This window comes from Condylura cristata, unplaced genomic scaffold (genome assembly GCF_000260355.1).
Source record: "Condylura cristata isolate star-nosed mole 26May11 unplaced genomic scaffold, ConCri1.0 scaffold00011, whole genome shotgun sequence".
Classification (NCBI taxonomy): domain Eukaryota; kingdom Metazoa; phylum Chordata; class Mammalia; order Eulipotyphla; family Talpidae; genus Condylura; species Condylura cristata.
The window spans coordinates 48,544,649-48,556,811 of NW_004567112.1; positions in this window are offsets into that span (position 1 = coordinate 48,544,649).

Below are 12,163 nucleotides of genomic sequence, written 5' to 3' on the forward strand. Positions count from 1 at the left end.
CCCCCACACACACTTTTTGTTGTAAAGAGTTTAATTTCTTAAGCATCTTTTCTATCAGGGTTAGCATTGTCCTCAGAAATGCTCTGGTTGGTGCAGGAGGTGCTTTAGTTTTATAACAGAAAAGGGTAGGTTCAAGGTTCGCTGCCCCACCCTAAGGAAAGGTGGAGCTGAGCAGGGAGGAGATGTGAGAGAAGATGCCCAGGTGAAGCAGAGAGAGATGGAGAGCAAAATGGAGACCTGGAGGAGGCACATAGAACAGAGGTGTGAACAGGCTGCACTTGCTTCTCAGTCTTGGACTTGTACCAGGGGCTCTTCTGGAGACATGGAGAAAGACTCGAAAGAGACGTGAGTGAGAGAGCTGTGGGGAGGTTGACAGTAGCAGCATTTATCTTCATTTGATTCAGCTCTTTTCCTCCCAGATTTGTCTGGACCCTCCTGCCCCTTGGTTAGTCCCCACCAGCAGGTGCTTTAGACTTGAGGCAAGCTTTTGTGCCTCAGTGGCTCTGCTTTGGGACAACCCTGTTTGGCTGGGAATTTACCCATGAGTGAATGGGTAATTTTAGGTGTTTCATGTGTAAGCTATTTTAATATTCTTTCCTTGTCTTTATCACATAATAAATAGATTAAAAATCCTTTCTGGCTCTCCCTGGTGGTGCAGCGGGTTAAAGCACTGCACTGAGAAACTAAAGCCACCTCCGCATGAGTTAGATTCCTGCCTGCCCGGAGGTGACCACATGGCGCGGCAGACCTCTCCTGATCTGCCCGCTGCTCCCCTCAGCAGTGTACTTGGTCGATCTGCCTGTTCTGCTCCTACTCTGTCTCTGGTGAAGACTCTCACCGCCCCTAGCCTCTGGCCTGTACCCCAGTTCTGTATATACAAATAAAATAAATCTTTAAAAAAAAAAAATCCAGGCCCTCCCTGGTGGCGCAGCCGGTTAAAGCACTGCACTAAGAAGCTTAAGCCAATTCCTCATGCATGAGTTCAATCCCCTCCTGCCCCGGGGGGAGATCCACATGGCGTGGCAGACCTCTCCTGACCCGCCCTTCTGCTCCCCTCAGCAGTGCACTTTGTCCATCTGCTTGTTCTGCTCCCCACTCTGTTCCTGGTGAATCTTCTCACCCTCCGCATCTCTGGCCTGTATCCCAGTTCTATATGAATAAATAAATCTTTAGAAAAAATCCTTTCCATTAAAGTTCTTACACACCAGAGAATGCTTTATCTTGATGCAGTGGATGGTAGAACCCATTTAGAGTGTGCAGGTTTGAAGGTCCTAGGGTACCCTTAACCCTGTGAGATAACAAATACACCCCAAGTCATGGGACCTCTGAGGTCAGTGTCCCTCTGGCCTACTTTAGATTATCCTCCTAAGATACTCTTTTTCAAAAATGAGATTTTTACAAATCATCACGTGAAGAAAGCCTCAGGAAGAAGCATTCTCATAGTATTTTTTAAAAAATATTTATTTATTTATGCATACAGAACTGGGTACAGGTCAGAAGTGCAGGGGCAGCGAGAGGATTCACTAGAGACAGTGGGGAGCAGAACGGGAAGATCAATGAAGTAAACTGCTGAGGGGAGCAGTGGGTGGGTCAGGAGACTTCTAACCCGCCATGTGGGATCACCTCCAGGGCAGGCTGGGATCAAGCTCATGCTGAAGTGGCTTTAGCTTCTCAGTGCTATGCTTTAACCCACTGTACCACCAGGGAGGCTCTCTCATAGTATTTTACTTTGCAGATATTGATGATCACACTGAACCTCTACCATATTGGCCAGTATTTAGTGGGGACTTATGATGTAACAGGGTGATCCCGAGGAAAAGGGGAGGTTCCAGATTCCCTGTTCCCCCCCTAAAGGAGGGTGGAGCTGAGCAGTAAGGAGAAGAATCTGGGGAGGAGACTGAAGAAGAAAACAGGATAGGGAGGCAAAAGGAGACCTGGAGGAGGCACATGGAGTAGAGACATGTGAAGAAGTGGCTCTTGTTTCTTGGCCATGGACTGGTTGAAACAGACTTAGGGAAGAGACCATAGGAAGATTAATTATAGCATCTTTATCTTGATTTTGATTTTGTTTGTCTCCTCCCAGAATCTTCTGGCCATTTCTGACCATTTTATATGGGTCCCAGCTGAAAGGTGCTTTAGAGTTGCATCAGGCTTTTGGGCCTTGCCCTGGGCTAATCCCTTTTGGATAGGCTTTTATCCATGAGGGGATGAGTAAATTTAGCTGTTTAATTTAGAAACTATATTTGTCATTTCTGTGTGCACACTAATTGTATTAAAGCTCCTTTAATACAACTAGACATCTTATATTAAATCTCCATTAAAGGTCTTACATGTTCTGTCTTGATGTGGAGGATGGCAGAACCTATTTAGAGTGGGCAGATTTGAGGTATTAGGGTGCCCCTCTTCCTGCCCTCTAAAAATTATGTGCCAGATTCATGCTAAGAGGTTTACATCTTAAAGTTACCATATGACATAACTACCATATGTGATAACTATTAATACTGTTACTTCTAAAGTGAATTTGAAGAATATATAGGTTTAGGGCTTTCCTATCAGTCATGCAACAAGTAAATGGTGCAACAAAATTTGAATCCAAAGTTGTGTCACTTCACAGTCTGTCTTTCTCTATTGTATATCAAGTAAATTAGTAATAGACTTCTTAGACTGAATAAGCATTATATATTGTTGGGGATGGTGATGTCTAGTTCAGTTTTTTTGTTTTGTTTTGTTTTTGTTTTTTGTGATAATGCAATAAACTCAGCTATTATTTGGAAAACAGCAACAAAAGACTGGCCTATGTCATCTGTGGGATGAAGCTTATGAAAAGTGAATTTTGGACATGGTTATTTATATTTTATTTTGTTCCTGCTAACTCACAGTGGAAGAAAAAAGGTATTTCTCAGAAAGTACATCTATTTGTTAGGGTTTTTAAAAGGAAAAAGAGTACCAGACAAATAAAGCTCATGTGTCTGATAGAAAATTGAACTTAAACTTGTAGGTAATTTTGTTATGAGATTTTTTTTTCTATGATATTTTTAACATTAGTAGCATGACACTATAATGAGATTGGGATAGTACATATTTTGATGGCAAAAGAATATTTTGTTAGAAAACAATTAAAATTTAGAAGATATACTGTGATTTAGATAATTGAATATTTTGGGTGAAGTCAGACTGTGACTTAGAAAATAATCACTTCAAGAATCACCATGAAATTTGGTAAAATAATATTTTTGTGTGGGTTGATTTTAGCTAACAAGCTAAAAGAGAGTGATTTTGAGGCAGTTCTATCACTTCATAGACATTTGTAACATATCAAAAGTTATACAAAAGATGGCATATATTAATATGTAATACATTATTATGTTTTGGCTGCGGGGGTGTCTATTGCACGAGATGCTATGTTAAGTGTTTTATATGTGATAACTCACACATTTTAATGGGAATTCTGAGAACTATAGAACATGATTGAGGTAAGAATTGTAACATGAGTGTATTACTCCAAACTATTGATACTATTATAACAAAACTCAAATATCAGCATATCTTAAGATTCTAAAATAAACTGAAAGAGACTGATGAAAGAAGAGAATTGTGATAATTACTTTTTTGTGCAAACTTGACTGAACTGCAGGGTGTCCGGATAGTTGGTTAAACTTTAGTCACATACAAATGTATTGTGTATATCTGTAAAGGAATTTTAAAAGAGCAATACTATAATATTTTTACTTAGTAGATGGCAGAAAACAGTCTATTAATGTGGATGAACCTTATTCAACCAGTTGAAGACCTGAAGAAAACAAAAGTTTTGAACCTCCTGTACAAGGGAATTTCTTTTCTGTATGTAATCTGAGACATGTTATCACATCTGTCTTTGAAGTCATACCTGAAGATCAACTCTTCCTAGGTTAAAAAAGATCAGTTAAGCAACTCTCTCAAGAAAAATATCAGAGCCCTTAGCATTAAAATCTTGGAATATTTTTTTGAGGGGGGTATTGTATTTTATTGTAGCAATTTTGGCTTCAAAACTCTGCATGTACAAAGGTAAAACTTCATACCCCTTCAGATATATCTTACACTACTGTACCAACCACCAAAGCACATATGATATTTGACCATATTCTACTTTGAAACCTAGCTCCACCTTCCTTCCCACACTGTCCTTTTCTCGTAGCCTACATCTGCAGTCAGATTTCTAGGGTTTGATGCAGTTTTGACTATTTTTTAGTTTTGATTCTTTATATTCCACATTACTAAAATCATTTGGTAATTGTCTTCTTCCATTTTTATGTAACATTTGGTGTATACACTGTCTTCTTTATTGATGTATTTGTCTTTGGGCATTTATGTTATTTCTATAACTTGATTATTAATAATAGTGCTACAATGAATGAGGAGTATACATATCTGTATCTATCTTTATATATCTATCTCTTTATCTATCCATCTACCTCAATTACTGTTTTGTGTTTTCCAATAGATAAGTAGAAATGAAATTGCCATATCATATGGTAAAACTATTTTTAATATTTTGAGAAAATGCTGTATTTTTTTTTCCATAGGGGTCTGACTACTCTGCATTCCCACCATACACGAGTTCCTTTATCGGCACATTCTCATAATATTTACTTCTGTTTTTTAATTTTCTATAACATAATTTTTTAAAGAAGATTAACTTAAGCACTATATATAATTTAGGGGAATAGAGTTAAGACCTCTACGGATGTATTTACTTTCATCAGTATATTGAACTGTAATGTGTTATTGAGGTATCAGAGTAATGTTGGCATTATGATTGGAAGCACTTCTTGTTTCTAAATTTTTGGAAGGTTGTAAAAAGAAAGGTATTAGAGTTGGTGAATATACCCATGAAATCATCTGGTACTGGGTGTTTGGGGGAAATCTTTTGATTGCCATTTCAGTTACTTTGTTTGTAGTGTGTATGTTTCTGTTCCCTCCTGCTCAGTCTTGGGAGGTTCTGTGCTTTTAGGAATATGTCCATTTCTTCCAGGTTATCCATTTTTTGACATAGTATTTTATGGTGCTTTTAATTTCTAAGTAACTTACAACTTCTCTTTTATTTAGTCTATTCTTTAGATTCCTACTTTAGTGACCTCACTAGACCTTAGTGAGTTTAGTGAGAAGTTCATCAATTTTGTTTATTTGGCTGTTATCTTCACTGACTGTTATTATTATTTGGGGGGGGGGGCTGGACTGTTTTTTGATGTCAATTCTTTAATCTCTACTCTCATATTTATTGTTTCCTTTCTTTCAGTGGCTTATGCTTTTGTTTGTTTTATTTCCTTAAGTTAGAATGTTAGATCGCTTTCTAATTTCTTGATGTAGAAATGTATGCATATATACTGCCCTTTATTGATTTTGTTGTGTCCTAATTTGGGTCTTGTAGTTTGGGTCTTCATTTTTGTTACTAATCAAGGTTTATTTTAATTTTTCCTTTGGTGTTCCTTGACACAAGTTATGCAACTTCTGTCATCAGACAAATTTTGGGCAGAAGGGAAAGAAAATCTCTGAAAAATCAGAATTTCTATGGCTAGCTTATACTAAAACCTCCATTTTTGTATAATCATAAAATGAAAAATATTCTGAGCAACCATCAGTTTACAACTGGATTGCCTTAGCTTCATAAAGTGGCTGCCTAGCCCAGGCAAACAGGTGTGACCCCGGGGCATAAAATTCCTCTGTCTTCTGTGATAAAAGGCAAGCCCTAGGTGAGATAAGACCCACAGGGCATAAGGACTCCTGGGAAGCTTCCTCTGTCTTTTGAGAGGAAGAGCAAACCTCAGATAAGTCTCTCAGGGGATAAGGACTTATCCTAAAGTTGTTTTAACAGGTGTTGGTTAATGCAAGACTGTATAACTTCCTCTTAATTTACCCTTTTTTTAAACAATCACTAAGGACTTTCTGCTAGTCTTAAGTTAGCCATTAGCTTCTCTTTAGACAATCACTGATGACTCTGCTAACACAATCTTTTCCTTTCCTAAGACCCCTAACAATCTTTTGCTAACATAAAGTTCATCTTTTCTCAAGCCCCTTATCCTTTGAGTCATAGTTAAACATTCCTATACATGAATGTTATCACAAATGTATATAATTTAGTATACCATAAAGTGTCAGGAAAAGAATGCATTGTTCCCCTCTTCCTTAAGAACTTTAATGGTGAATTCTTATTAACTTACCTTACCTTATGCATTATTGTAATTAACTACTTAATACACAGTACAAATAAAGACTGCTGAGAAATGAGCAGGAAGACTTGCACCCAGTACTGACTCCAGTGTCTTTCTGGCTCCCACTTCCTTTCCCCCTACTTTTGAGAATCTTTGCACACCTAAGCTGTTCCCACCTTCAAAGACCCTGCCCTGCTGCTTCTGTGTGTTGAGGCTGGTCCCCAAAAGTTCCTCACAACCCAATGCAGTATGTTGTTCAGACTGCACAACCTGCACATATTAGATTCCTCCTGCACCTCCCCCCACTTTCTTTTTGTGGTCAATTTCTACTTTGATGCTATTGGGAACAGGAAAGATACTTCATATGAATTTAATCTTTATGAATTTGCTGACACTTCTTTTTTGATTCAACATATGGTTTATTCTAGAGAATGATCTCTGTGCACTTGAGGTGAATATGTACTCTTATTTGGGGAGGTTGCAGTGCCTTATATATATTCTTCCTAAAAATATTCCTCATTAAAAGCTGTTCTTTGTATATTGATTTTCTGTCTGGTTTTGACATATATTTTAAAGTATTTGAAGGGATTCTTTAATTTGGAGTTTTATAAGTAAGAAATTATTAATTGCTGAACATAGTGCATTAAAGAGAACAGTTTACCAGTTAATTTGAGTAGCTGTATATATAAAGCTAAACCTAATGAGTAGTCTTCTCCTATTTCAACTACAATTATAGTGAAAACTCAGTAAAGAATGATTGATAGTTCTCAATCAGTTCATTGTCCTAATTTTACATTCAGACTACACTATTGCTTACATTATGAATACTTTATATATGACATTGCTTACATCTTACCGATATTTTTACTATTACTCTTAATATCCCTAGATTTATTGCTAATTCTCCATCTGTATCAAATTTTACTAGAAGTTTAGGCAACACCATTTCTTTGATTTCCAATTTCTGCGCATTGTAATTTCAAATTTTCTATTTTCTGATATACTTTTGAAACGCTTGCCACTGCTCTCTCTGTACTAAATTTGCTTTCCTCTTGATTGCTTCAACTTCTTCCATTATGTCTCCTCTACATTTCATAGTATTTTTTTTATAGGAAGACAGCACATTTCATGTTGTGAATCTCAGAAACACTCCATTGCTTGTAAGTCTGAAACTCAGGTAACTGGTAGGCTAAAATATGGAATGCTTTGACTGCATACAAATATTTTTTCAGCTCTTTTTTTTTGTAATGGTTCAGTGACTATTGTGGGTAAGCTCCATGTGTTCCAAAGTCAACACGTTTGATGCTTTATACTTATTATTTAGTCTAGTTCATCAGTTTGTAAACAACATTGATCGTTCCAGTTTTTCACAAACTTGTCATTTTTGTGAGTCCCCGATTCTGCAGAATTCATTTGAATATGTTTTGGGTAGCATTATAGAAACTATCTCTTAACAAAATCGATGCATTCATTATACTAATAATGTTTACTTGATATATTATCCTGAGGATGTAATATAATTATTGTTGTGAATGGAGAAACTAACATATAGGTAGTATGATACAGAAATCAAGATCTCAGAATAAAATACATATGAATTCTAGTTACAATTTAACATTTGTGGGCTTGTTAAGTTACTTAACCTTGCTAACTTCCAATTCTCTTATCTGTGAAAGTAGAGAGGGCATATAGAGCAGTTGAAATATTAAATTAGTTACTAACTTTATGTTCAGATAGATGTGTACTTCATTGTACACATTGAGCATTTAATCAACATTGATGATTTTTATTATCTTTGGCATGCTTTTCCTTTAGCCTTATCTTTCTGTACTTCTTGACCATATCTTACACAAAAGTTGAATAAATTATGAGAAACTGCCATAATATATGTGCTATCTTTTTTATTATATATGATGTTTTTTCTCTTGAGGTTCCAACAGTGGCCCTGTCTATTAAAACTTAAATGGTGTTGGTGTTCCACTTGGATTGTCTTTATTGATCTGACATGCCCTTGCTCCACCTGTGTGCTTCAACTGGACATTTCAGACTTTCCTTTGTACTTTTCTGGAGGACTACCTTTTGCAGAAGTCAACCATGTATCTTGGAGGTGTCCAAAGATTATAGATACCCTGTCTCTCTATCTTCATGATACACAGTCTGTGTTTGACTTACATATGTTGGGGTGTAACACCCCAGTCAGTATTTTTACTTTATGTCAGACATAATTCACTTGACCTCAGTGTGAGAACAAAACTTTTCTAGACCCTACATATTTGTTATATTTCTTTCCTTTTCTTTGTCTGCTTTATAGTTTTTACCTGAGGCTATCACTTCTATAAATCACTGCCTCTAAAGAACAATACTTAGTGTTTTCTTGTTAAGATGGGCTTAAAGTTGAAATGTCCCTATCAAGAAAACTAGTGGAATATAAGACTAAAAAAAGACTGTAGACTTACATACTCCAAATTTTAACCCAAATGAGAATACCTGGACTTACTAGAAGGAAGATAACTGAGGGAAAATCGGCAATTGGGGAGTTCTGTTAGGGGAGCTCTGATTGGGAGAGCCCAGAGCTCTGATCTGGAGTGCCTAGGCGCCCAGGCACAAGGAAGTGCATCGCGGTCTGCAGGCTTTCCACCCATCACTAAAGTGTTGGAGGTGAAAAGGGATGGCTCAACTCAGTGAGTGGAACCCAGCCTGCAGGAAAAGGTTGCAGCTCCAAATGAGGGAGTGCCCAGGCACCAAAGTGCTAGGAAATTCTGGAGACCGGTTGCTGTTCTCCCTGGCCCACATTTCCTGCCCCCACAGCAAAGAACTGAGACTAGGCTACACTAAGGCATGGCCAGGTCTTGGCGCCATTTTTTAAGGTGTGGTCAGCAAGACTCACAAAGCCAGGGAGGTACAAGGGGGAAAAAATGGTTAGAGAGGCACTATGAAATGCCTCAGACTGGGAGAATTGTTACGGATTTACCTGCTTACCGCATCTACCCACAAAAACTGCTGTAAAGCCCTGGAACTAAAGAGAGACAACTTGGCTCTGTGAGAGGACCCCAAGCGGTGGGGAATGTCTGCTCAGAAAGAGACTGGAGTGGGCACAAAGAGACCTGGAAGCTCAGAGAGAGGACTGGCAGCCTGCACTTCTAGGAGGACTGCAGCCCTTCCCTGTACCCCTGTATCTCCCGCCCCCATAGCAGAGGACTGAAGACTTGTGTGCCAGAGAGGCTCACAGTGCTCAGAAAGTAAACAAAGCCAGCAAGCAACTCAACCACAGGCCAAGCTGCAGGGAGACCTACAACACTTCTAATGAGCCCCAAGCCCCATGGGCACATCCAAGCATAGAGGGAACCCAGGACACCTGAAGGCTACAAAGATCAACAGGCACCTTCCAGAGATAAGGACTCAGTGTGTTACTGGAACAAGCTTAATACCACAAGAGACCCCTGACTGTTACAGGCTGAGAAGACAGACACAATTCCACACAGTGGAAGCTGGAAAAATAGCAGATATTGAAACAAAGCACAACTCAGAATATCCTCCACAACTGAAGTGTCTGAAAGTCCCTCAGCCATTCCAGAAAAAAACATCCAGAAAAAATGCCACTCAATAACAGCAACACCATGTCTCAGTGAATAGAAAGTATTAGAAAATATACTACAGGGAAAATAAGACAAACAAATATCCAAGAAAGTCCACAGGGAAAAAATTCACTACAAGAAGATTAGTCAGCAGAAAGCACCAAGAAGTAGAAGAGCTGCTCAGCCTAGCAGATAGGGAATTCAGAATCATCATGATTAAATAAACAAAAAGAAGATGAGAAAGAAAAAAAAAAAATGTTATGAGGCAAGCCATCAATACAAACAAGGAAATTAATGAAAGAAATGAAAAAGAAAAAAAAGATATGAGACAAGCAATCAGTGAATTGAAGAAAGAAAATGAGACATTAAAAAAAGAAATAGAAGAAATGCAGGCGGTGAGTAGGCCACTAGATGAGGTAAAGAATGCTGGGGAAAGTAATGAAAACGGAATATATGAAATAGAAGAACAAATCAGAAATAAAGAGAATTTAAAAATAAAAAGAAAGAGAAGTAAAAAGGAAAAGGAATGAAGAGACACTTCTGTCGGTGCCAGTATATCAATACTATTTCTAAATGTAAATGGCTAAAACTCATCAATAAAAAGACAGAGTTGCAGGATGGATTAAAAAACAGAAGCCATCATTCTGCTGTCTGCAAGAAACACATCTAACTGCAAAAGATAAAAACAGACTGAAAATAAAAGGATGGAAAACAACCGTACAAGCAAATGGACCAAAAAAGAAGGCAGAAACAGCTATACTTTTATCAAATAAAATAGACTTCAAACTAAAAAAGGTTAAAAGAGACAGAGAAGGCCACTCTGTTATGATTAAGGGGACAATACAACAAGAAGACATAACAATCATCAACATAATATACACCAAATGAAGGAGCACCAAAATATATTAGGAAATTACTATTATCTATGAAAATGTATATCAGAGAGAATACATACATAGTAAGTAGGAGACTTCAACAACAGCATTCTCAACAATGGACAGATCAACAAGACAAAAAATAAGCAAAGACACTAAAGCTCTGAACAGGGACCTGGACAACATGAATCTAAACAGATGTTTATAGAATACTGCACCCCAAAAAATCTGAGTACACATTTTTTCAAATCCACATGGATCATTGTTTAGGATTGACCACATACTGGGTACAAGTTAAATATCAATAGATACACTAAGATCGCAATCCTACCAACTATTTTCTCTGACCATGAAGGAATAAAACTAGAAATAAACCATATGAGGAAGGCAAGAAACACACCTACCACATGGAGACTTAAACCCATACTACTGGAAGACCATTGGATCAATGAGGAGATCAAAGAAGAAATCAAAAAGTGCCTGGAGAAGAACAACAATGACGACACAAGATTCCAAAACTTATGGGACACATTAAAAGCAGATATAACAGGAAAATATATAACAATACAGGCTCACATAGAGAAACAAGAAATAACTCAAAGAAATAACTTAATCTCCTACCTTAAAGAACTGGAAAAAGAACAAAAAATAACCAAAAATCCAGTTGAAGACAAGAAATAATAAAAGTCAAATGGAATTTAGGGTAACAGTCCAAAAAATCAATGAAACCAAAAGCTTGTTCTTCAAAAAAAAAAATAAAATAAAATAAACAGATAAACAGGCCGCTAGTCAGGCTCACAAAGAAAAAAAAACAAGAGAAAGCACAAATAAACAGAATCATGAACAAGAGAAGGAATCACAACAGATCCAGCAGAAATCAAAAGAATAATCAGAGAATACTATGAACAACTATATGCAAACAAGTTTCACAATTTAGCAGAAATGCACAAATTTCTACAACTCTACAACCACTCAAAGATAGATAAAGAAGAGATAGAACAACCAAACAGGTCAATTACAAGCAAGGAAATTGAAGAAGTAATCAAAACCTTCCCCAAAATAAAAGTCTAGGACCAGATGGATTTACAAATGAGTTTTACCGAACATTCAGAAAAGAAATAGTGCCTATTCTACAGACTCATCCAAAAAAATAAAAAAAGAAGGAAAACTACCACATAATTTCTACAAAGCCAGTGTCACACTAATACGAAAACCTAACAAAGAAAATACAAAAAAAGAAAACTTCAGACCAATCTCCTTAATGAACACTGATGCAAAAATCCTCAGCAAAATCTTAGCCAACAGAATCCAACAATGCATTAAAAGAATAATACACCATGACCAAGTGAGCTTTATCCCAGGAGCAAAAGGATGGTTCAACATCAGAAAACCAATTAATATAATCCATCACATCAACCCACAGAAGTATAAAAACCACATAATCATATCAATAGATGTGGAGAAGGCTTTTGACAAAGTTCAACACCCATTTAAGCTTAAGGCCCTCGAAATCCTTGGAATAGAA